The 22,332-nt window shown below is 43.0% G+C and overlaps 1 protein-coding gene across 1 annotated transcript in view; it reads right to left on the minus strand.

The window, feature by feature from the left end:
- PRLR (prolactin receptor) overlaps positions 1-10,076 on the minus strand; it is a 146,297-nt gene extending 136,221 nt beyond the window's left edge. The window contains exon 1 of the mRNA XM_045848018.1: positions 9,921-10,076. The gene's annotated coding sequence lies outside the window, so the exon portion shown is untranslated. The remainder of the gene's footprint in view (positions 1-9,920) is intronic.
- Between the last annotated feature and the right edge of the window lie 12,256 nt (positions 10,077-22,332).

Here is a 22,332-nt window from a genome sequence, read left to right on the forward strand (position 1 = left end):
CTTTAAACAATGCCTTGAATACAGTAAGTGCTCACTGAACTCTTGCTATGATGCTGTTAGCATTTATATGGTGAAACTGGCTACCGTAAAAAGCATGTATAAATGTCTGACAGCATGAGGGACTCAGGAAATACAGCCCAAGTATCAAAATACTCAGAGAAGAGATAAACTAGCCATGGGAATGTGACATTTCAGCACCTATAAAAAGCACAATCATGAAAAACTACAAAGCCCATAGGAATGGTCTTATGAGACAGGGTGGAACCATTTTTATGGTTAGGAGGTTAAAAAGCAGCAGACAGTAAACAGTTACATTGCCTTGGACAGAGTTCCCCCCACCCCCGCCCCTTAAACAAGTCATGGTCAAAGTCCCTCATGTTTCCAAGGAACACCTGAGGCTGTTCCATTTGGGTTCACAACCAGTGGCTCAGGTCAGGAAGGGGCAGGAGAATGACCTCAGACAAGACCAGGTCTACTGTCCCTTTACCGGCCCTACCCGTCTGAAGACCCCCAAGGCCCCGCCTCCAAATTTGCTCCGGATTCCAATAGTGCTACCCCTCTGCTCCCGTCCTCATGGGCCCACCCTCATCTCAGGCCACACTCCTGCTCCGCCGCCCACGCTCTCCCACCACTTCCAGTCTCTCAAGCATTCTTGACACAGAAGCCCAGGCCAGCTCTAAAACGCAATGCAAAGCACGCTGCCGCTTCCCTACTTAAAGCTGATTTCCCTAGAACACGAGCCTAGCTCCATCCCACGACCTCCAGGCTGCTCTCCTGCCTGCCTCCTGACCACCTCCTCCCCGAGGTCCACCCGCACTGTTCTCCTTTCTGTGTTCCGCACACGCCCAACCTTCTGCAACCTCAGGGCTTTTGCTCTGGCTCTCCCCTCTGCCTGGCCTTCTCTCTTCCTGACCTCTGCATGGCTTTCTCCTTAAAACCGACGTGCTAGCTCAGATGCCACCTTCTCAGACAGAGCGACTGGTGAGCCTCTTCAGAGCAGCCCTCATTAGACACTGCTCTTTTCACCTCACTTCATTATTTTTTTAGAACACTAACTGATTCAATTTCATTGATCTGTTTTCTCAATGGGGATGTTTCCACGGCAGCAACAACTTCGTCACGCTCTCTCCAGCTCCTGCAGCGCTCCCCGGCACAGAGCTGACCCTCCACGAACATTAGCTGGGTGAATAAAACATTGCTGATGCCTGGCTGGCGTAGCTCAGTGGATTGAGTGCGGGCTGCGAACCAAAGTGTCGCAGGTTCGATTCCCAGTCAGGGTACATGCCTGGGTTGCAGGCCATGACCCACAGCAACCACACATTGATGTCTCTCTCTCTCTCTCTCTCTCTCTCCCCGCTTCCCTCTCTAAAAATAAATAAATAAAATCTTAAAAAAAACATTGCTGATGCCCGTGATGTTTGGCTCATGGCAAACAGGTGTCCACACCCTCCCTGCAGTCTCCTTAACAACTTCTTATCTTCTTCTCGTCCTGTCATCTTGGGACCCAAAAGAGCACGGAGGTGCCTTATCCCCTCCCTCCCGATTTGGTGCAAAAACCTAGCTGCCTTCTGATAGTAATACAACTTTCTGAGAAAGGTTGGAGTCCTGGACTTAGCTGGGCCCTGGATAATTATTCTCAGATTGATTCTAGAATCATTTCGCATATCCTAGCTTCTTTTATATTTGGAATGATCTGTGATTGGCCCTTTCCAGACCAAAATTCATGGCTCCCCTCAGCCCAATCTGATGCTGGAGGCCTCTGCACCTGGCGGATTTGCTGGCACTGAGAGGGTTTTATACAGCCTAGTTAGTTCTTGGTCAATTCACCTCGTAAAGTCGACCCAGTGACAGTCCCCGGAGAACACAGCTTTAATTATATTTCTAATAAGGGCGTGAACAGGAATGAAGTTAATTGGCTTTAAAAGGTCTGAGAAAAGAAAGCAAGGGTTGGTTAACTAAAGATCAACATAGCAACTGGCAAATTTAGTACATGGGTGGCAGGGAAGCTTAATCTTTATCTTTCAATCACATAATTATCAAGTTTCAGGCAACCCGATTTCCAAACTGCAGGTATACAAACTTCTGTCATGAGGCTACGCGGGGCCCCTCTGAGTGTGGAGTGTGATTGTATCGGCAGAGAGTATTATGCTGGAAACCGTGCTTTCTAAAGAGTAGAATGGTGGCGTTGCTACCCAACAGAAATATGGTTTGGATGGCTCTCTGGGGTCCACGCCACCTAAAGCAAGAGATAGAAATAAGTCATTAAGATTTGGGTCTTAGCTGAGCAGTGAGATCAGCTCTTCATGACGCGCTAGGTAATCACCAGAAGAACAGTCATACACACAATGCCCACGATTCATTCTTAGCATCTTGATTCAAGGGGTCTCTGGCAGAGCCGGGGCAGTGTATTTTTCACAGCCCGAGAGGTGATTCTTTCATGCAATCAGTGTGAGGCTTGCTTTTTAGATACAGCTAAAGATACGGGAAATTGTTCTTCAATCGGTAACAAACTGGGAGGCAGAGGAAAAGAAAATAACCGTTCGGGGATGGCAGGAAATTGACCTATCTTTTCGTCCTAAAGAGGCAGGAGCATGGAGGCTCTAGCTTTTTCCCCGCTACCCTTGACAAAGATCTCCCAGCCTCTCTGTCGGCCACAAACCCAGAGACTCCCAAGACATACAAAGAATTCTTTTAAAAGGCAGCCGTAAAAAATTGCTGGGCTTTCTTCTCTCCCTCTCTCTCTTTTCAGGTGTGTAACAGAGATCAATACTCAGTGAACAGAAGCTTCAGAGAAGAGAAATCAGAAAAGCTAAAAAGCTCTGGGAGTAGGGAGCCTTCCCTTCCCAGAGGGGTGGAGCGCTAAGCTTTCCTTCGCTGGAATGGAAACTCACAGAGGGAAACGCCGCAAAGGCTCCGTCTGCGGCTCATGCAGGACCAGCGGCTGGCGCTCCTCATCACAGGGTTGGCAGCCCCGCCAGACTAGTCATCTTTCACCTACTTGTCCAAGAACACTCATTGGTTCATTGAAGAAATAAATTGCCAGGTACAGAATATTCTCTAACAGGAGACTGAGCACACCTTCCTTGGGAGCCAGAGGAGAAGATACGGGGAATTCAGTAGCTGAAAATGCTAATCTCACCTTCGTTGCCAGCAAGCTGAAGGCCCAAGGCAAGTAATTAAACCCGGTTTCCTGATGTGTAAAGTTGGAGAAGTGAGGGAAGATGACAGATTGCAATAAAACAGCTTCTGTCGGCACTAATGGGCACGACAATGGTGCCGCAAAGCCCAGTTGATACAAGCAGCTGAGAGACACCAGTTGCTTCACGCGTAGCTCAGGCTCACTGCAGAGCACCCGCAGATCACGCAATGCGTGGGAGCAGGCAGCTAGTGGCCCCTTTCATTTACAACAGTCGAGTTGATGGAATCACTACAAACATTATCCGTGAATTAAAAAGGCAATGTAGAAATATATGTGTATATAACATTTCCACAAAGTAAAGACTGCATGTCTCGACTATCCATTGCATTCTCTTTAAAAAAAGATTACCCTTTTGATTTTGTTTCCCATATTATGATTTAAAGACCTGGTGTTTTTGCTTACTGATTTTCAACTATAGCTTCACATTAGGATATTCTGGGGAATTAAACAACCACAATAACAACAACAACAACAGCAACAATATCCTCCCCCCCCCCATTCCTAAGCTGGCTAAATAAGAACTCTGGAGATGGGGTAGAGGCATCAGTAGTTTTTAAAAGCCTCTCTGATTCCAACTCTTCTTTTTCTTTTTTAAATGTTTTATTTATTTATTTTGAGAGAGAGGGGAAGGGAGGGAGAAAGAGAGAGAGAGAAACATCCATCCATTGCCTCTCACACGCCCCCAACTGAGGACCTGGCCTGCAACCCAGGCATGTGCCCTGACTGGGAATTGAACCGGCCACCTTTCGGTTGACAGGCTGGCACTCAATCCCCTGAACCACATGAGCCAGAGCTCCAGCCGTTCTTTTTCACATCACCCAACACTCCACGCACATTTCCACACCCATGCCACTTGAACATCTCTTCCTACTCGGAGTGCCCTCTGTTCCCGTCTCCGCGTGTCCTTGGCTCAGCCTCCCCTGCTTCAGTGGGCATCCCTCGCTGGGTCTTCCTCAATGTCCTTTAGGGCTCAGCGCGCATTGCCTTCCGGGATCTACAAACTCTAAGTGTGTCGTTCGTGTACCACTGAATGTTATCCTACTTTGCTCCTGATGTGTTATGCTTATGCCCAGCTTCCCAAATAAGTAACGCGTTCCTGCAAAAGAAAGGACCTGGTTTGATTAGTTACTTATTGTCCCCACGGAGTCTGGCACTGATTTCTTGGCTTGGAAGATGCTGAAAAATGTGTTACTGTAGAAGCAGATACATGAAAATTCATTCTTATTAGCTTCTCACTGCCATTTCGCTCCAGATTTAGATTTCAAGTAGAAATGAACAAATGCTACTTGTGGTTTGCAAGGAGCATCTTGTACAGTGCTTCGGCTGTAGCTGCATGGAGGGAAACTCTTTTCAGCAGGCAAATGTCTACAGGTCATCAGTGATAGCCACGGCCCCTATTTTTATGGCACATTTTCCCAGGAGCACTGGGTGTGGCATTATCTCATCAATTCCGAGTTCACTGCAGGGTTGTTGGAGGAAGGGGGGCAGGTAGCACATAATCCAGTAGACAAAAGTAGAATCCAGGCCTCTGATACCTCAGGCCAGAGGCTTCCTCTAACAATACCAGAATCTGACTGCTTTCTCCTTTGGAAGAAATAAAACTACGGGAACAAATCAGATCTTTACTTCGCCGACACACTCAAGGGCCACTGTATCTAGTGGACATAAGAACCCCAAGTGGCCCTCCGTGATGTCCTTGGAGCAGCCCTTCTGGAAACGGGGGCTGCATCCTGTTCAAACTGTTTCAAGCAGAAGGACAGAGAGGAAGAAACATTTGTCACCACAGTGAGATGACTTACGTCATGAGCTTCCCACACAAACAAGAAGCCCTGGCTGACCCCTGGTCTGATTCTACGAAGGGCCGTGAATGACAGAGGCACGGGACTGGGAAATGATTTAAAGTTAAAACTATAAAGTCAGATTCAAAATGACCCCTCGGTCATAGGGTGTTTGCAAGTTGCTTGAGATTTGCCTGAGTAAGAGGATGGGTGAGGACGAATGTCACTATAGTGACATGATAAATTAGGCTACTAGTTATCGCCTGCCCGGCAGAAGAATGAGGTAGGGGGGTGAGCATGGAGGGATCTCTCTTTCTCTTGTTTAACGCTTCACCGAAAATCACTGGGTTTGGGGTCAGACGTGACGTGGAGTCTGAGTAAGGACAGAGACGAAGTTACTTGAGGAAGAAGGAAGAAGAATTTCTTATCGTATATTTGTCAAGTTATTATTCTATACCAGTGCTGATCAATGGAAATATAATGTGAACCACAAGTATGATTCCATTTTCTTCTATCAACTACATTAAAAGATTTAAAGGAAACATGTGAAATCAATATTAATATATTTCACCTAAGCCAATACACCTGAAACATTATCATTCTAATATGCAACCAGTTTAAAAATTTGTGGGTTTTTTTTTGTATTAGATCTTTGAAACCCAGGGTACAGTTCATTCTCTCAGCACGTCTCAGTTTGGACGGGTTGCGTTTCAAGCATCCAGTAGCCACGTGTGGCCGCTGCTGTGCATTGCAACGTACAGATTTAGACACACTAACTGCAATCTGGAGTATCAGATAGAAATCATTGTCAAATCAACAGTTAGCTGCCTAACATACTTTTGATATTTTCATTATTCTCTAGAGAAATGTTTCTCAAAATGTACACGCTAAGTTAGCAAAAAGTTTTGGGCTTTGGAGCAAAACAGACTACGGGATTCAATTTCCAGCTTTGTAACCTGGGGCTAGCTGCGTATCCTCTACGAGTCTTGGTTGACTCAACTATTAAATCAAGGCAAAAACAGCTATAATTTACTATCGTTGAGGAGATCGGATCAGTGTAAAGTCCACAGCACAGCTCAGGAGAGCATAATAAGCATTGAAACCATAATCTCCCCCATACAAAACCCAACTCGGCTTCTAAGGGGCCATTTCATTGCATTTGAGACTCTGCTGCTTCGTGTGTCCCACTCCGGGATCTTTCCCGGGAGGGGTCTTCTGCTAAGGCAGCCCTGTCCCCACACCTGCACGGCCTGGCCCCCTCTTGTGATGCAACTTTAAGCTCAAGGGTCAGCGTAAAGTACTGATGGAAATCTTCTCTGACTGACTTATGTAAAGTTTTCTCCAAGCCCTGGCACACTCTAGCCCCCAGTCTCTCTTTACTTTCTCCATCGCATCTACCAATATCTGAAATTGTCTCGTTTATATATTTGTTCCCTGACCTCTTATCTGTCACTGTCTCCGGCAGAGAAACTTCACAAGAGCCAGGACCTTGTCTGTGTCATTCAGAGCTCAACAGGCACGTTTTGAATGAATGAATGAATGCTTAACCGTGGGAGGCAAATGTAAATGGTGCCCTGACTCTAAGGGTAGGAGAAAATGGAAACTCTAGAGCTCTTTTTAACCTAAAAGAATGACTCAGGAAGTCCCTGGCCCAGAGCCAGCCTCACACGCGGAAGTTTGCGATTTGGTATCTTCAGTCTAGCAGCAGGCTTCGGGAAGGGCTGGGAAGACTATTCTCCACGGGTGACTTTACTGTCGCTGCCTGCCAGCATGCATCACATACAAAGTGTATGCTCACCCCACTGAAAGCCACCCAAAATATTCGGTTATTCCTGCTCTTTAGAAGAACTGGGACCTGGTTGGCACGATGCAACTTTCTGATATGGGGAGGTCGGCAGCACCAGGAAAAAGAGTGTCAGACAGGCCTGGGCTTAGATCCCAGCTTCCGCCTTTTACAGCTGTGCAGACTGGGTGAGTTATGCAAATTTTTGTAAGCCTCAGTTTCTCTGCCTGCAAATCTTTAAGTGATAATTTATACCCTGCAATGTTGATATGAAAATTCATTGGGGTTATGGAAGGAAAGGCTTAGCACAGCTCAAAGTCTAAATGCATAGGAAGTATCGATATTGTCATCTTTGTGTGCAAGGATGCTTTGCCTGAACATACTGCTCAATCTTTGGAACGGGTACTTTGAGGGCAGCACACTTCATGTTAAGTTTGTCATCTTTCTTTCCCATATTTCTACGTCATCCAATGTCTTGCAACTGAGGGGCCAGGGCAGAAGGGAGGGAGAGAAAGAGGGAAAGAGAGAATTGGCTACATCTATGCCTAGCTTTGAAAGAAGATGGTGGAGTTGTCTCTCTGCAGGGACAGTTTCCGGTGTATCTGCAGATGGATGAAGCCAGGAGACTTCGGTTTCCACGCCCAGCTGGTTGTAGCTATAGGCAAAGAGGTAGGTGTTTTGTGTTCAAGATTATGGGCCAGAAGAGAAAGAAGACGGGTTAAGAGTCCATGCCAGTCTGGACAGAACATATTTTACTTGCGGGCAACACAGAGCGCTCTGCTTGACGAAGGTGAAGCAGCAGACTTGACTCTGTTCTGGACCCACCGCTCATCTTGGAGAGTATTTAGCCCAGAACTGATTTGACTCCTTCTTCTACTGACATAAGCCCTATAGGAGAGATATTGCTCTAAAAAGCATGAAACTATGTAACACTTACTTAAAATCTTCTAATAATATTAATATTAATAATAGCAATTTTTCACTGACTACAGACCTGGCATTATATAGACACTATGTCCATTCTCCTGTCAACTGTGCCCAGAAAGGCCGTATTGTTCCCCTTGTACAGACAGAAAAAGTGAGGCCCAGAGAAGCAATTCGCTGAAGTGTGGGAGCCAAGATTAAAGCCCAGCCTGTTGGGGTGCAAAGCCCCACGTGTCCCCCTGTACCTCACAGGCATTGCCAGTGGAAGGTCCAGGTCCCACAAAACCCGAGTCCCTGGTCCCTGAAAGACAAAGGGCGCAGGTCCGAAAGAACACCATGGACAATCCCTGTTGATGCCCTGGGGAGCAAATGGCATTTCGATTCCAAACAAAGTCTTGGCCCCACTGACCCACACCCAGCTAGGTGACCTAAAGAGCTCTCTGGGAGACGGACGGACAGCGACTCTGCGGGTGGCTCTCCGGGGCCACCTCGAAGACTGAAGGCTCCGAGGATGAGGGTCAGTACCTTCGGGAGGTCATCAGGAGAGTCAGGGAGGAGGGTTCCTCAGGAGGCAGAGATCGGGGGAGCCCTTGGGCATCAGTGCCCTGGGAGCTCCTGAAAGTAGGCCTTTCACTTTCAGGAACCAGGCCACCTACAGACCCAGGGAAGGCGGTTATTACCACCACTGTCCCGGCAGCCAGCAGAGGCTGCGTGGTTGGTGGAGAAGGAGGTTCTCCCAGGGAAGGCTTCCTTTAGGCAAGGAGTGGTCACCTGGCACTCAGACAGGGTCATCAGGGACTGTGCACGAACCAGCAGGGACCTTATGTACATTCCATAAGAACATTTCCCCCCACCCCTACCCGGGAAGAGGACTCACGGCTAATTCTCAAAAGGATTCCCGTGACCGCCAATTTTAAAGAACCACTAAAATTAATTTTCATCTGCTCCTTCCTGGCACTATTCAGCACTTTTACCCCACATGCCTATATATATATATATATACACACACACACACACACACGTGTTCCACAGGAAATATATTATATGTGGAATGATTAATTTCCTAAATATTGCAAAGAAAACTGAGGCCCAGAGAACATAGGAGCCTTGCCCAAGGTTGCAAGCCCAGGGCAGGGCTAGATTAGCCGCACTCCCTTGACCAAGAAGCATGAGGCTCAGGTGGGAAATCTCTGCCAGCCAACCGGATGGATGAAGACCAACGAATCCCTCCCGATGGATACTGATGCTCAGCAACCTTTACAAGCGCAACCGTAGAAAACCGTATATTGCCTGTTATTTAGGGCAACGTGGGCTGCTTCCCCGGAATACAGGTAGAGGTCACCAAAAGGACTTGTTCGTATTTGAAGAACGAGAACTCCAGCCCTGCTCTCTTGCCCTTCCCACCGCGCTCTGGCTCCCCCGGCGCCGGCGCCGGAGTTAGTCCTGGCCCTGGGCTCAGTGCCGCTCTCCTCTCTCTCCCCTCGGGCTGGGATTCTTGGGCCCGAGTCAAGCCGCCTCCCTCCTGCTCCGGGGGACGGGTTACAGCGGTTGCAGCGGTTACAGCCCGGAGCTGCTTACCTGCCACCCCACCCCTGCCTTTGGGGGCGGGGGTCGCGCCTTCCTCCTTTGGGGTCTGAGCAGGGAACGGTAACTTTCCCACCCGACAGTGGGGGGCTGCCGCCGCCGCTGCCGCTGCTGCTGCCGCTGGAAAACCCTCGAGTCCTCCGCGGCCAACTCATCACCGTTTCTGAACCCCTTCCCCTCCCATTTTTTTTTCAATTTGACATAAATAATTTACATTCTGAGAATTCCACAGTCACGCCGAAACTCATTCTCAAGAGTGCATTCGAGGATTTTTTAAACATTTTTATTATTATTATATATTTTTTTTAAATAAAGGCGAACGCGTGCAGTTGTAAAAGCTGGGCGGGAAGCAATCGTTTTAGTTCCCCTGAGAAGGGACCTAAACGCTGCCTGCGGTCAAAGCCAACCCTGTGTGGCTCTGCGAACCAATGTCGCCCCAATAAATTCAATTCAAAGAGAGAGAAAAAAAAAAACCTAGCCCCTCCGCCGGCTGCGGCGGCTTTCTGCGAGCTGTTGAGCTGCCCAAGCCGCTCTCGATCGCCTCCCGCGCTCGGCCTCGAACCCTCAGCCCTGGCGCTGCGCCACCCGCGCCACCCGCGCCACCCTTGGTCGCTCGCGCGCGCCGCAGGCTGCGCCCGCCGGAGCTACTCACTTTTGTCGGGGAGCGAAGTCTGCCATATCAGCCCGTTAAGCACTTCCAGCCCAAGAACACGGAGATCCACCGCGTGTGAAGCTGTTTCACGAACAGCCGGTAAAATCCAGAAAGAAGGAGCGGAGCGAGGCAGAAGGGGAAAGGGGGCGGCGGGGGTGGGGGAGCTCAGCCCCGAAGACGCCGTCTGGTCTCGGGCTCTCAGCCGAGGTCCCACCGTCCCCAGCCCGGTAGCTTTGTGAGCAGAAGCTCAACTCGGTGCACTTGTTCACTCTTTCTTCATCAGGGGAGGAGTCAGTGTTGCAACATTTGTGTTCCTTGCTGGAGGCAAAACAGTGATTTTCTTCAGCGTGCAGAATGTCCGGAGCCTGCCAGTTCTAAAGGTGAGAGAGGTAGCTGGGGGAGCCCGAAGGCAGCGAAGATGTGCAAGAAGAAATGACAGACTCTTCCCAGATTGGTTTTGCATGATCTGGGCTACACATCTGCCACAGAGACCGAGCCAGAAAATACGACAAAACAGTAATAAAAATGGCTTAATAAATTCAGTGACCTCAGAGGTGATATTCTCCTGACAGCCAAGGTGCGGAGTGTCTTTGTGTCAAATATTATTTCCTTATTTCAGAATAACTTGAAACAGCAGCTTGAAAACATATGAGGGAAGCTCCCGGGATTTGAATCTCACCTTTCCCGAGAAGGAAAAGAGCAAAAGAAAATAAAGTCAGTGACCCAAGGAAGTTTTGCTTTCTTTTTTGATACCACACAGCCCAGACTTCCACGGTGCTGTGCTGATTCTCTGCCACGTGAGTATAACACAGAAACATTGGTAGTGCCTAAATCATCCATGCTTTTGTTGTTTTCTGCAGATACAGAATTTATCTTTTCTAACAAGGTCATATTTTTTTTTTTTTGCAAAACTATGCACCACCACCAGCTTTTCTCTTGCAAAAGAAAAATACTGAAACAAATAACAGTTGCCTGAATCAAATATCCCCCAGTTGGTAAGTTGCTAGTGTCTCTCTGATGTCGTTAATGTTGCATTCAATTGTTTCACAACTCAGAGGGGCACCAAGAAACTATTTTAAGCAAAGGCTATTGAGTTTGTGGGCCCCCAGAAGAAATATACCTATGAAGAAAGACTCTTTGTGGTTCATTGGGCTCAAACTCGTAATCAAAGTCTAGAAGGCTTTGCTGACAGGAGCCCCATACTCAGGCTGCACTGGAGGGGAAAACCACAGACTGAGGTCCTGCAGGCTGAGGAGAGGGTTACAAAGGAGTCCCTGGAATTCTCTTTCAACCAGTGAGCTGAGACGTGCCCCTTTTGATCAGAGTTGCACAGCTATAGCCTTATTTGCGTCTTCACTGCATCAGAGCAGTTTCATAATGACCCATCAGAACACATGATTTCAAACAATTAAGACAGTGGACAGTGCTGTTTAGATCAACCAGACTGTAAATTTGGATTCCTCATTTACATAGATGTGGAGCAATCAGGACAGGCAGGAACTTTCTCTACAGAAGTGGGCTTTCCCTTTGTCTTCTGGAAGTACCCTTCCCCTCTCCTTAGGAGGCTGCACCTGCTCGAGGGAGCAAACTGTTCATCTATAAAGTTTCTCTTCCTCCACCCTCTAGACTGGAATCACCTGTTGGCACCTAGATGGGTAGCAGCAAACTTTTGTTGACAAGTTTCATCAAATATGTTATTGAAATACTAGGATTTCCCTCTTTGAATGATTGCCTCTCTGGAATAACTGACAAATGACATTCAGCAGCAGCCACTTGCCAAGCCTTGGAAAGCCATTAAAAATCCCAGCATGCTTTGGTGATCCTTTTGGGCTGGAAGCCCAGAGTCACCTGTGCAAGCGTAATCACCTGATGCTTCCTGTTCAATAATATAGCCCTGTACAATTAAACCTTAGACTTCTTACCGGTGGGAGATGCTGCTTTAATGTATGTTTACATTCCTTCATGCACAAAGGTATGCAACCCCTTTCCAATTTCAAAACCTCTGGGTGACATGGGATTTCAGTGGCAGAATGTTTCTATATAATTTTTGCAAAGCAAAGGGTCATTTCATTTTCTGGAGTTGTTCTCATCAGATTATTTGAACAGCTGGTGAAAAAATAACATCACTGTAGGTAATTCTAGACTGTCAGCTCTTGGAAGGCAGGAGCTTAGCTTTTCCTCCCTGTAGTTCCCGGTTAGCTGCAGGCAGCCCTACTTGTCTGTGCCTATGGCTTCCCGCAGGTGAGAGGGTGGTTGCTGAGGGACTAGTCCACGTGTCACTGGAGGAGAAGGGCCAGGCTGGCCTTGTGCTGTGTCGTGCAGCGCACAGGCACTGCCACTGAGCCACCAGTGTTCGTCTCAGTCAGTTACCACGCCGCAGCTGCACTGAGATTAAGAAGGAAGTCCTCGACCTCCTTTCTCTGCCCTGCAAGTGCTCTGTCACTGCCTGTCTCTGTATGTTAACACGCTCCAACCCCTTTGCCTGTGTTCCCTTCCTGCATGTCTCTGACTCGTCCTTGTCTCAGTGGATGTGTTTCTCCTTTTTCCAAGCTATTCTTCCAGCTGAGTCCTGGCCCCCATCCCTCCTCCGGCCTCCAAGACTGCTCAACTGCCAGAGGCAGAGGAAAAAAGCTCAACATTTGGCATGGATTTGGGTCCTTACTATTCATTTCGGATTCCTGAAGCTTCACTGGTCTCACAGTAAATTGGATGCAGTGATATATGCCTCAAAAGTAAAAACGGTGATTGTTAATCCCCAGAAAAGGGAATCATAATGGTGGTGGCATATGTAAAATGCCTGACAAGTAATAGAAAGCCTAGAAACATGAGGTTGCTTTTTTTCCTTCCCTTTTCCTCCATCTTTTCTGTCTCATGCTCTCCTTCATCTCAGCCAATCCTTTTGGTGGTTTTACAATTTAATTCGCTCCTTTTTTTCACCTGGCAAACTTGACGAACGAATGATCTCCCCTCCTCAGCTTCCCCAGCTCATTCTACTTCCAATGCTGTCACTCAGTGGCTGCACCACACTCATCTGAGTGTTTCAGAGGTACTGAGTGTGGGTGTCATTTGCAAAGCTTTTAATTCAAGAGGTTTAGGGCCTTCGTTTCTCTGTTTCTACAAAGATGCACAGGCAGGGTGGGAAAATGCTTCCTAACCCCCTCTGCACCCAGCTTCCACCACCGCTACTCAGCACCCGCGCTCCGGGCGGCGGCACCCCAGGCCTCTCTGCAGCGTTCTGCCCTCTCACCCTCCTCCCCTGGAGAAGGGAGGCTCGCATTCCTTGGTATTCAGCCCATGCCTGCCCCTAGTTCTCCTCCGTTACACTCCTGTACTGGGTTTTGCCATGACCCCTCTTCTTTCTTCTTCTGTCTTTTATTTTTAATATTTTAATTTTAATTATTGTCCAAGTACAGTTTTCTGCCTTTTACTCCCATCCCAGCCCACCTACCCAGTCCTCCCCACCTCCCTCCCATTTCCATCCGCCCCTAGTTTTTGTCCATGTGTCCTTTGTACTATTCCTGCAAACCCTTCCCCTTTTCCCCACAAACCCTTTCCCTTTCCCCTGAAATTCCCTCCCCTCTCCCCTCTGGTCACTGTCAGCCTGTCCTCTATTTCAGTGTCTTTGGTTTTATTTTGTTTATTTGTTTGTTTAGTTGATTAGGTTCCTGTTAAAGGTGAGATCATATGGTATTTGTCTATCACTGCCTGGCTTATTTCACTTAGCATAATGCTTTCCAGCTCCATCCAAGCTGTTGCAAAGGGTAGGAGCTCCTTCTTTCTTTCTGCTGCTGCATAGAATTTGATTGTGTAAATGTACCATGGTTTTTTGACCCATTCATTTACTGATGGGCATCTAGGTTGCTTCCAGCCCTTAGCTATTGTAAATTGTGGTGCTATGAACATTGGGGTGCAGAGGTTCTTTTGGATTGGTGTTTCAGGGTTCTTAGGATATAATCCTAGCATTGGAATTGCTGGGTCAAAAGGCAGATCCATTTTTAGTTTTCTGAGGAAATTCCATACTGTTTTCTATAGTGTTTGAACAGATACTCCTCCAAGGAGGACATGTAGAGGATCCAGAGACACATGAAAAGATGCTCAGTATCGCTAGCCATCAGAGAGATGCAAATTAAAACCACAGTGAGATACCACTTCACACCAGTCAGAATGATCATCATAAACAAAGCAACAAACAAGTGTTGGAGAGGTTGTGGAGAAAAAGGGACTCTTCTTCTGTCTTAATGGGACAGTTTGGTCATTGGTCTTTCATCTTTCTCCTTCAAGGGCTACATTCCCCCCCCCCCCAAAAAAAACAGAAAACAAAAGAAAATGCTAAAAAATACTGAAAGAGTAAAAAAAGACACCCACCATCCCAGGACTTAGAAAAAAATCTGTACCTGTAAAGTAAAACAATAATCCTCCCGAATCACATGTATCTTCCTTCTTTTATTGAATTTCGTCTCTGGAGGTGACCACTGTGAACAGTCCAGCGCAGATCTATTCTTTTTCCTACAGGGACGTAGCCATGTCTCTGTAGAGCATGCATATATTTTTAACTAAAAATAAAACAGTCTCTGTGACTTGTCTTCTTAAAGATGGATTCGGTTATATATTCTAGGTTACTAGGCATAGACTTAACCCATTCTTTTTAATGGTGGCCTGGCTTCTCATTTTTCTGCCATTCTCCCATTGGCAGACCTTCGGCCATTTCAGTGTTCTACTGTACGAAGTTCTGCCATGATGATCTTTGCTTGTGTCTTAGAGGAGGTGCCTTAGAAATGGCATTGTTGGGCCAAAGAGAATGAGAACTACAATTTTGATAGATCACTGCCAAATTACTCTTCAAAAATGGTGCAGAATAAAGACTTAGAAGAGAGAGTACTCAGTCACAATGTGGGAACATTTAAAATCTTTATCTATACCTCCAGATTCTTCCAAAAATAATTATCAACATACACTCCCCCCAATATTTTCTCCCATCCTTGCCAGCATTGAGTTTTACCAGTGTAACTTTTGTCGGTCTGATAAGCAAAACATTGTCATATAATTTTTGAAATTGGTGGCTCCTGACTTTTTGTGCGGTTAAATTCATATGCTTATTAGTATTTGAAATTCTTCTCTCATGCTGTGACTTTTGAATCCTATGTCAAATTTTTGCCTGTTTGTGTTTTAAAATATTAATTTTGAGTTCGCTTTTCCAATGACATGTATGAACATTTTATTAAATATATTGTAAACATATCTCTGTGTCTGTTGTGTTTCCCTTCTTTTTATTTGTCCTGTTTTACTGCACAAAAGTTTCTAGTTTTCACCTAGTCAAATCTATCATTTTTCTCTGTTAAGGTTCTGGATTTTTTTGTATTGTTTCTTTGCATCTGCCACTATTAAAAGTCTTTTTTTTAAAACAGACCTTTAATTACTTCAGGATTGTTTTTGAATATTACATGAGATAAAGAATTAAATTTATTTTTTCTGAATGCATAGTTCATTATCTCCCTACCCTTATTGAAAAATTTATGATTTCCCCAATGATTTCTAGTATTACATATTATACATTATATTTTAATGTATATTTATATCTATTCTGGACACCATTCTGTTTTGTTTGGCATGCCTACTTGTGTGCTAATAATGCACAATTTTGATAACTATTATAAAAATAGTATAATACCCATTACTGTAAGCAATTTAGAAAGCTCTTTCCTTTTACAATTTTCTTGATAATTATTATATATTCATTTTTCCATAAAGTTTTAGAATCAATTTTTCCAAATTAAAAACACAATTTCTTTGGTATCATGTTACAGCTATATATTAGTTTGGAAAAAATTGATATCATTGAGGCACTAGTTTTTCACTCCCAGGAAACATATCTCTGTGTGTACTTAGGTCTTTTAAGACTGTCTTTCAAATTTTAATTTAATCTTATAATGTCATTATAATCTTATTTCACAATTGTTTCTTTACTTAATCATACCATAGTATGAACATTTAGGTTCCAAAATCTTTACATTTATTAATGTTACAATGAACATATTTGTGGAGCAATTTGCTTTCTGGAGGTCTGTCCAGAAAGTATCTAGCCGTGCACTATGGAAAATGGAGACATTTACTGAAGAAGACACAAGATACAAGAACACAGGACAATGATGCCTCAGTCCCCTTCAAAGTAGACACCTTGGGACCTCACACAGTTCTCCTAATCGCCATCAGCTGCCCCATCATATTTTCCTAAATCTCATCCAAGGTTTGAAATCTCTTCCATTTCAGAGGTGATGGAAAAAGCCAGAAGTCACAGGTTGCCAAATCTGGGCTATAGGTGGGCTGAGTCACCTGGGTTATTTGATGTTTTGCCAAAGAACTCTGCATGAGACGTGATGCACAAGCAAGTGTATTGTCGTGGTTGAAGCTGACAGTCACCAGTTACCTATACCTCTGGTCTTCTGAATCATCTGAACATTTTCCTTGAAGGGATGTTCAAGGTAAAAGCAAAATTTGATGCAGATTCATCACTGTACTCACTCAGTCATTTTGAATGCAACATCCACACAGTACAAACATTCACTGAATGGTGTCTCCTGTCCCCACTGACTAGTACAGTGAAGTTATCATTGTTCATGCATGTGCATTCCAGTCCACTCTCCTTGGCTGCCAGATTACATCCATGTGTCACAAACCATTCTTGTTATATTAACAATAGCTGGAGTTTTTCTGGACATATCTTGTGTTTTCTTATTACTACAGCTTTGTGATATAATTGGAAATCAAAAAGTGAGAGGTCTCCAGCTTTGTTATTCTTGCTCAGAATTGGCTGTTCAGACTCTTTTGTTGTTCCATATAATTTATAGAACTTGTTTCAATTTCTGTAAAAAATGCTATTGGGATTTTGATGAAGATTGCATTAGATCCATAGATTGTTTTGGGAAATGTGAACATTTTAATGATAATGAGTCTCCCCATCCACAAGCATTGGATATCTCTCTGTTTATTTGTGTCTGCTTTAATTTCTTTCAGCAGTATTTTATCATTTACTGTGAACGAAGATTTTCACCACCTTAGTTAAGTTTATTTCTAAATATTTTTTTGTTATTGTAAATAGAATTGTTTTCCTAATTTCCTTTTCAGATAGTTTACTGCTAGTATATAGAAGTGCAACTAATATTTGTATGTTGATTTTTTTATCTTGTAACTTTACTGAATTTGTTTACTATTTCTAACAATTTTTTTGTGTATTCTTTAGAGTTTTCTACATGTAAAATCATGTCGTATTCAAATAGATAACTTTATTTCTTTCTGATTTAGATATCTTTTATTCCTTTTTCTTGCCTAATTGCTCTAAGACTTCCAGTACTATGTTGAATAGAAATGGTAGGAATGGACAATCTTGCCTAGCTCTTGATCTTAGAAGAGAAGTTTTCAGTTTTCCACCATTGTATATGATGATACCTGTGAGCTTTTCATATATAAGCATTATCATTCTGAGCTATTTTTCTTCTATTTCTAGTTTGTTGGATAGTTTTTTTTTATCATGAAAGAGTGTTGGATTTTGTCAAACCCCTTTTCTGTATCTGTTGAGATCATTGTAGGGTTTTAATCTTCATTCTGTTAATTGATTTGCAAATGTTGAACCATCCTTGCATTCCACAGATAAATCCCACTTGGTCATGCTGTATGATCCTTTCAGTGTGCTGTTGAATTTGGTTGGTAGTATTTTGTTGAGGATTTTTGCACAACTGTTAATCAGGGATATTACAATTTAGTTTCTTTTTTGGTAATATCTCTGTCCAGCTTTGGTATCAGGACAAAGCTGGCCTTCTAAAATGAGTTTGTAAGGGTTTTCTCCAAAATTTGTTAAAGAGTTTGAGGAGAATTAGTGTTCATTCTTCAAATCTTTGGTGCAATTCACTAGTGAAGCCATCTGTTTCTAGATTTTTCTTTGTAGGTTTTTAAATTCCTGATGTAATTTCCTCACTTATTGTTGGTTTGCTCATTTTTTTTAAATTTTTCAAGATTCACTCTGTGTACATTGTGTTTCTAGGAATCTAGACATTCCTTGTAGGTTATTCAGTTTGTTGGCATATAATTGTTCATAACAGTCTCTTATGATCATTTTCACTTTTGTGGTATTAGATGTAATGATTCCTCTTTCATTTTTGATATTATTTATTTGAGTCTTCACTCCTTTTCCTCAGGGTAACTAAAGGAATGTCAATTTTGTTTATCATTAAAAACCACAATCTTTAATTTTGTTTTTTTTTCTATTTGTTTTCTATTCTCTAATTCATTTATTCCAGCTCTAATCTCTATTATTTTCTTTCTTCTGCTAACTTTGGACTTAGTTTTTTTTCTTTAGTTAATTCTTTGTGTGTGGCTTAAGGTTAGGTTTTTAAAATATCTTTATTGATGTAGGTGTTCATCACTATAAACTTTATTCCTGGTGCTGCTTTTATTGCCTTCTACAATTTGTGTTTTCAGTTTTCATTTTCATTTTTCTTAAGTATTTGTCTTAAGTAATTTTATGATTTCTCTTTTGTTATATTTTTTTTTGACCCAGTGGTTGTTCAGGAATGTATTTTTTAATTTTCACATATTTGTGAATTTTCCAGTTATCCTTCTGCTATTCATTTCAAGTTTCATTTCACTGCAATTTGGAAAGATATTGGTATGAATTCAGTTTTCTTAAAATGGTAATACTAGTTTTGTAACTAACATGCACTCTTTACTGAGAAATACTATGTGTGTGCTGAGGAGAATGTGTACGTTACTGCTATAAGGTCATGTGGGGGGGCTCTGCTCACAGCCCCCCCCTCCCGCCCCCAGTCCTGGCCACCACAGATGAGAATAAGTCTACCAGGACGTGATCTTCTTGGGGAAGAAAGGTGGCTGTTTTCTCAAAGGAGAAGGGCCAAGAGTCTTTTCCTCAATGAGTTTTTATTGGGTTCATTTTGCACAGGAATACAGGTAAAGGTCATTAATCATTATCAGACAGTAAGGATCAAACAATAAACAACATACAAAGAACTCTGAGGGCTTATTCGGAGTTAGGGTCTATTAGCTAAAGGGCTATAAAACTTTAGGAGACAAACTCATTTCCTGCTTGGACCCTTGTCGTTTAATTGAGAACATTCTAAACAAAGCAGGTTTCACAGGATTTTACAAATTCTTTCTTAGGTATGATCGCCCTAGGGAACCTGCCCTTTCCTGCATAGGGCTGCACCACCCTCTGTCATTGTTTCAGGATTAAGTCAGACAGGGGAAGTAAGGCAGCCAAGAGATTAGGAGACTTCTCGAATACAGGATGAGGACACGGGCTTTGTCAAAGTCGAGGGGTGAGAGTCCATCATCCCCTTTCTCCATAGCCCCCCAAATCCTTCCCTGGGGTCCACCCATGTGATCGTGCCTGTCTTAGATCATTCCCCCCTTGGGGAATCTTACCTGTCATTGGCTAACTGACCAAGCATTGGGGGTCATTTATGGATGAAGTAAAAGGAGCATAAGTGGCAACCCTGACAGGGAGATAAGCTTTGTCTCCTTAGTGGCCTTATGGTCCAAAGGTCGCTCCCTCAGCCTTAGCCATGAGGGGGTTACAGCTTCTGAAACCAGGCAGGGCAGTTCCCAACAGGGTCAGATGTTCTGTACATTTTTGTTAGGTCTAGTTTGTCTATAGGGTTTTCTCGTTCTTTGCTTCCTTACCAGTAAGGAAGTTTTGTCTATATGTTCTACTCATTGTTGAAAGTGGGTATTGATATCTTTTATTATTATTCTTTTGTTGTCTATTTCTCCTTTCAGATATGTCAATGTTTGTTGTATATATTTAGATACTCTGTTGTTGAGTGCATATGTATTTATAATTGTTATATCTTCTTGATAAATTGATCTCTTTATCATTATATAATACCCTTTTTTGTCTCTACTAAAAGTTTTTTACTTAAAGTCAGTATTGCTGATGTAAGTATAGCTATTATATCTGCTTTTTTTCCTTATAATTTACTTGGAATATCTTTTCATCCTTTCGTTTTTAGCCTATATTTGCTCTTAAATCTAAAGTGAAGCTGTTGCAGATCACATGTAGTTGGGTCTTGTTTTCTAAATCCATTCAGCCACTCTATGTCCTTCGATCGAGGATGGTAATTCATTTACATGTAAAATAAGGATTTACCAAAAAAAAGCAAAGGATTTACTATCGATATTTTATCTATTTTCTGTCTGTCTTATAGTCCTTGTGTTTCTCTTTGCCTCTCTTGCTATCTTCCGTATTTTGTTGATCTTTTTTTTTGTAATGAGCTTTGCTTTTTGGGGGGTCTTCTGTATAGGTATTTTCTTTGTGGTTACCATGAAGCTTTCGTAAAACATCTTATACTTGTGAGTCTGTTTTAAGCTGATGACACCTTTACTTCCATTGCATACAAGAACTCTGTACTTTGACTCTCACCCCCAGCACTTTAAGCTCCTGATGTTATGTTTATAACTTTATGCTACTGATGTGGCAACTTAAATCTTTTTATATTGTGTATCTATTATCAAATATTTGTAGTTATCGTTATTCTTAATATTTTTGTCTCTAGGCTTTATATTGAAATAAAAACTGATTTATATCATTACAGTATTATAATATTCTACATTTGTCTATATATTTATTTTCACCAGTGAGTTTTATTATTTTACATTTTTTTCTTATTGCTGTTTTAATGTTCTTTTATTTCAGCTTGACAAACTCACTTTACTATCATACCAGTTGCCAACATTTAATTTCATGAAGGTGAACATAAAGTTAACCATTTAAAAGGGGCATTTAGTACATTCTCAATGTTTTTCAACTATCACCTCTAAATCCAAACCATTTTCATCACCCCCAAAGAAGAACCCACTCACACTCATTGAGCAATCACTCCCCACCCTCTCTTCCCAGCCTCTGGCAACACCAATCTGCTTCATGTTTTATGGGTTGACTTCTTCTGGTTACTCCATATTAATGAAATCATACCATACGTGATTTTTGTTCCTGGCTTCTTGCACACAATGTACTGTTTCTTAAGTTTATCTGTGTTGTAGCATGTATCATTACTTCATTTCTCTTCATGGGTGAATATTATTCTATTGCACACATATGCCACATTTTGTTTATCTGTTCATCCATTTGGGTTATTTTCAATTTTTGGCTATTTTGAATAAACTGCTTAACTTTTGGCCCTCACTTTTTCATCTAAAAAGTGATGATGATAACTCACAGCTTCCAGAGTCATTGTGAAGTCTGGTGCTAATTCAGATCATGTGTCTGGTTCAGTAAAAAGAAGCTATTACGAATATTTCTGTTTTGGTGTTAGGCCAGAGGTAAAGAGATATTAAAATTGGCCCACAGTTGGTTTGCAGACAGAATGTTAGTATTTTTTAAACCATTAAAGACTTATCAGTTTCTTATCTTGCCCAAGATTTCTATCCATATTTGGGTTGCAAATTTCATATTTTAGGTATCTTTACTTTTGGGATCATTCATATTTTTGTTATTGTCTTCACCTGTCTGCTTTTTTGGCTTTCTCTTAGTTTTGTTCATTGATTTATTTTTTTATTCATTCACCAGTGAACAAATACCAGACTCATTTTAGGTGCTGGATTATAGCAGGAGAAAAAAAAGATTCGTTCTGAGATCTCTTCCACGTATGCTGGTATTATTCATTATATTATAGATATGGTTGGAAGGAGAAGGGATCTAAAACAAATGAACAAATGAACCATAAATCAAGTGGGGTAATATGCTAACTAGTAAAACAAAACAGAGAAAGGGGATAGAGAGGACTCCAATGAAATCTGAGGGTCCGTGTGGCCCTCATTGGTAATGTAACGAGCAGAATCTGGAATGAGAACCATGAAGTGCATTCTGGGATAGGCTCCTCCTCTGAGGAAAGAGGGAAGCCGTTGGAAGGTTGAGCAAGGTGCCATGAACTGATGAATCACCTTTATTTGAGATGGATCACCCTGCCTGCTGTCATGGAAATATACTACTGAAAATTGTAATCTCTAGCTCCTTCCTTGCTTCCTTTCTCTGAGATTTTTGCCCTATAAGCCCTTCCTGAAAGTTCACTTTCCTGATAAAATCTTTCAGAGTCAGTTCTGTAAGCTGAGGCCATCTCTTTTGCCTCCCTCCATCGCTCCATTCCTTAGGGAAGGAGGAAAATAGTACACAAAGGAAGCGTTCACCACTGAATTTTCACCCTCTCAATAGCCTCGGGTGACAAGGACCTGTGGCTGGAGGCCATGACTTCTTCCTGGTTCAAACTGAAGACTTCCTTGAGCTTTGTGCCTAAGGTGTGGGAATTAGGAAAAACCTTTGCGTATTTCTAGAACAAGGCTGCCTTTCTGTCTATATCAGTGTTCATTTTCCTAAAGAAATTTAGAAGCAAGAAATGTTATTTTCTAC

This window comes from Phyllostomus hastatus, unplaced genomic scaffold, assembly GCF_019186645.2.
Source record: "Phyllostomus hastatus isolate PE091 unplaced genomic scaffold, TTU_PhHast_1.1 phas_contig_58, whole genome shotgun sequence".
Lineage (NCBI taxonomy): Eukaryota > Metazoa > Chordata > Mammalia > Chiroptera > Phyllostomidae > Phyllostomus > Phyllostomus hastatus.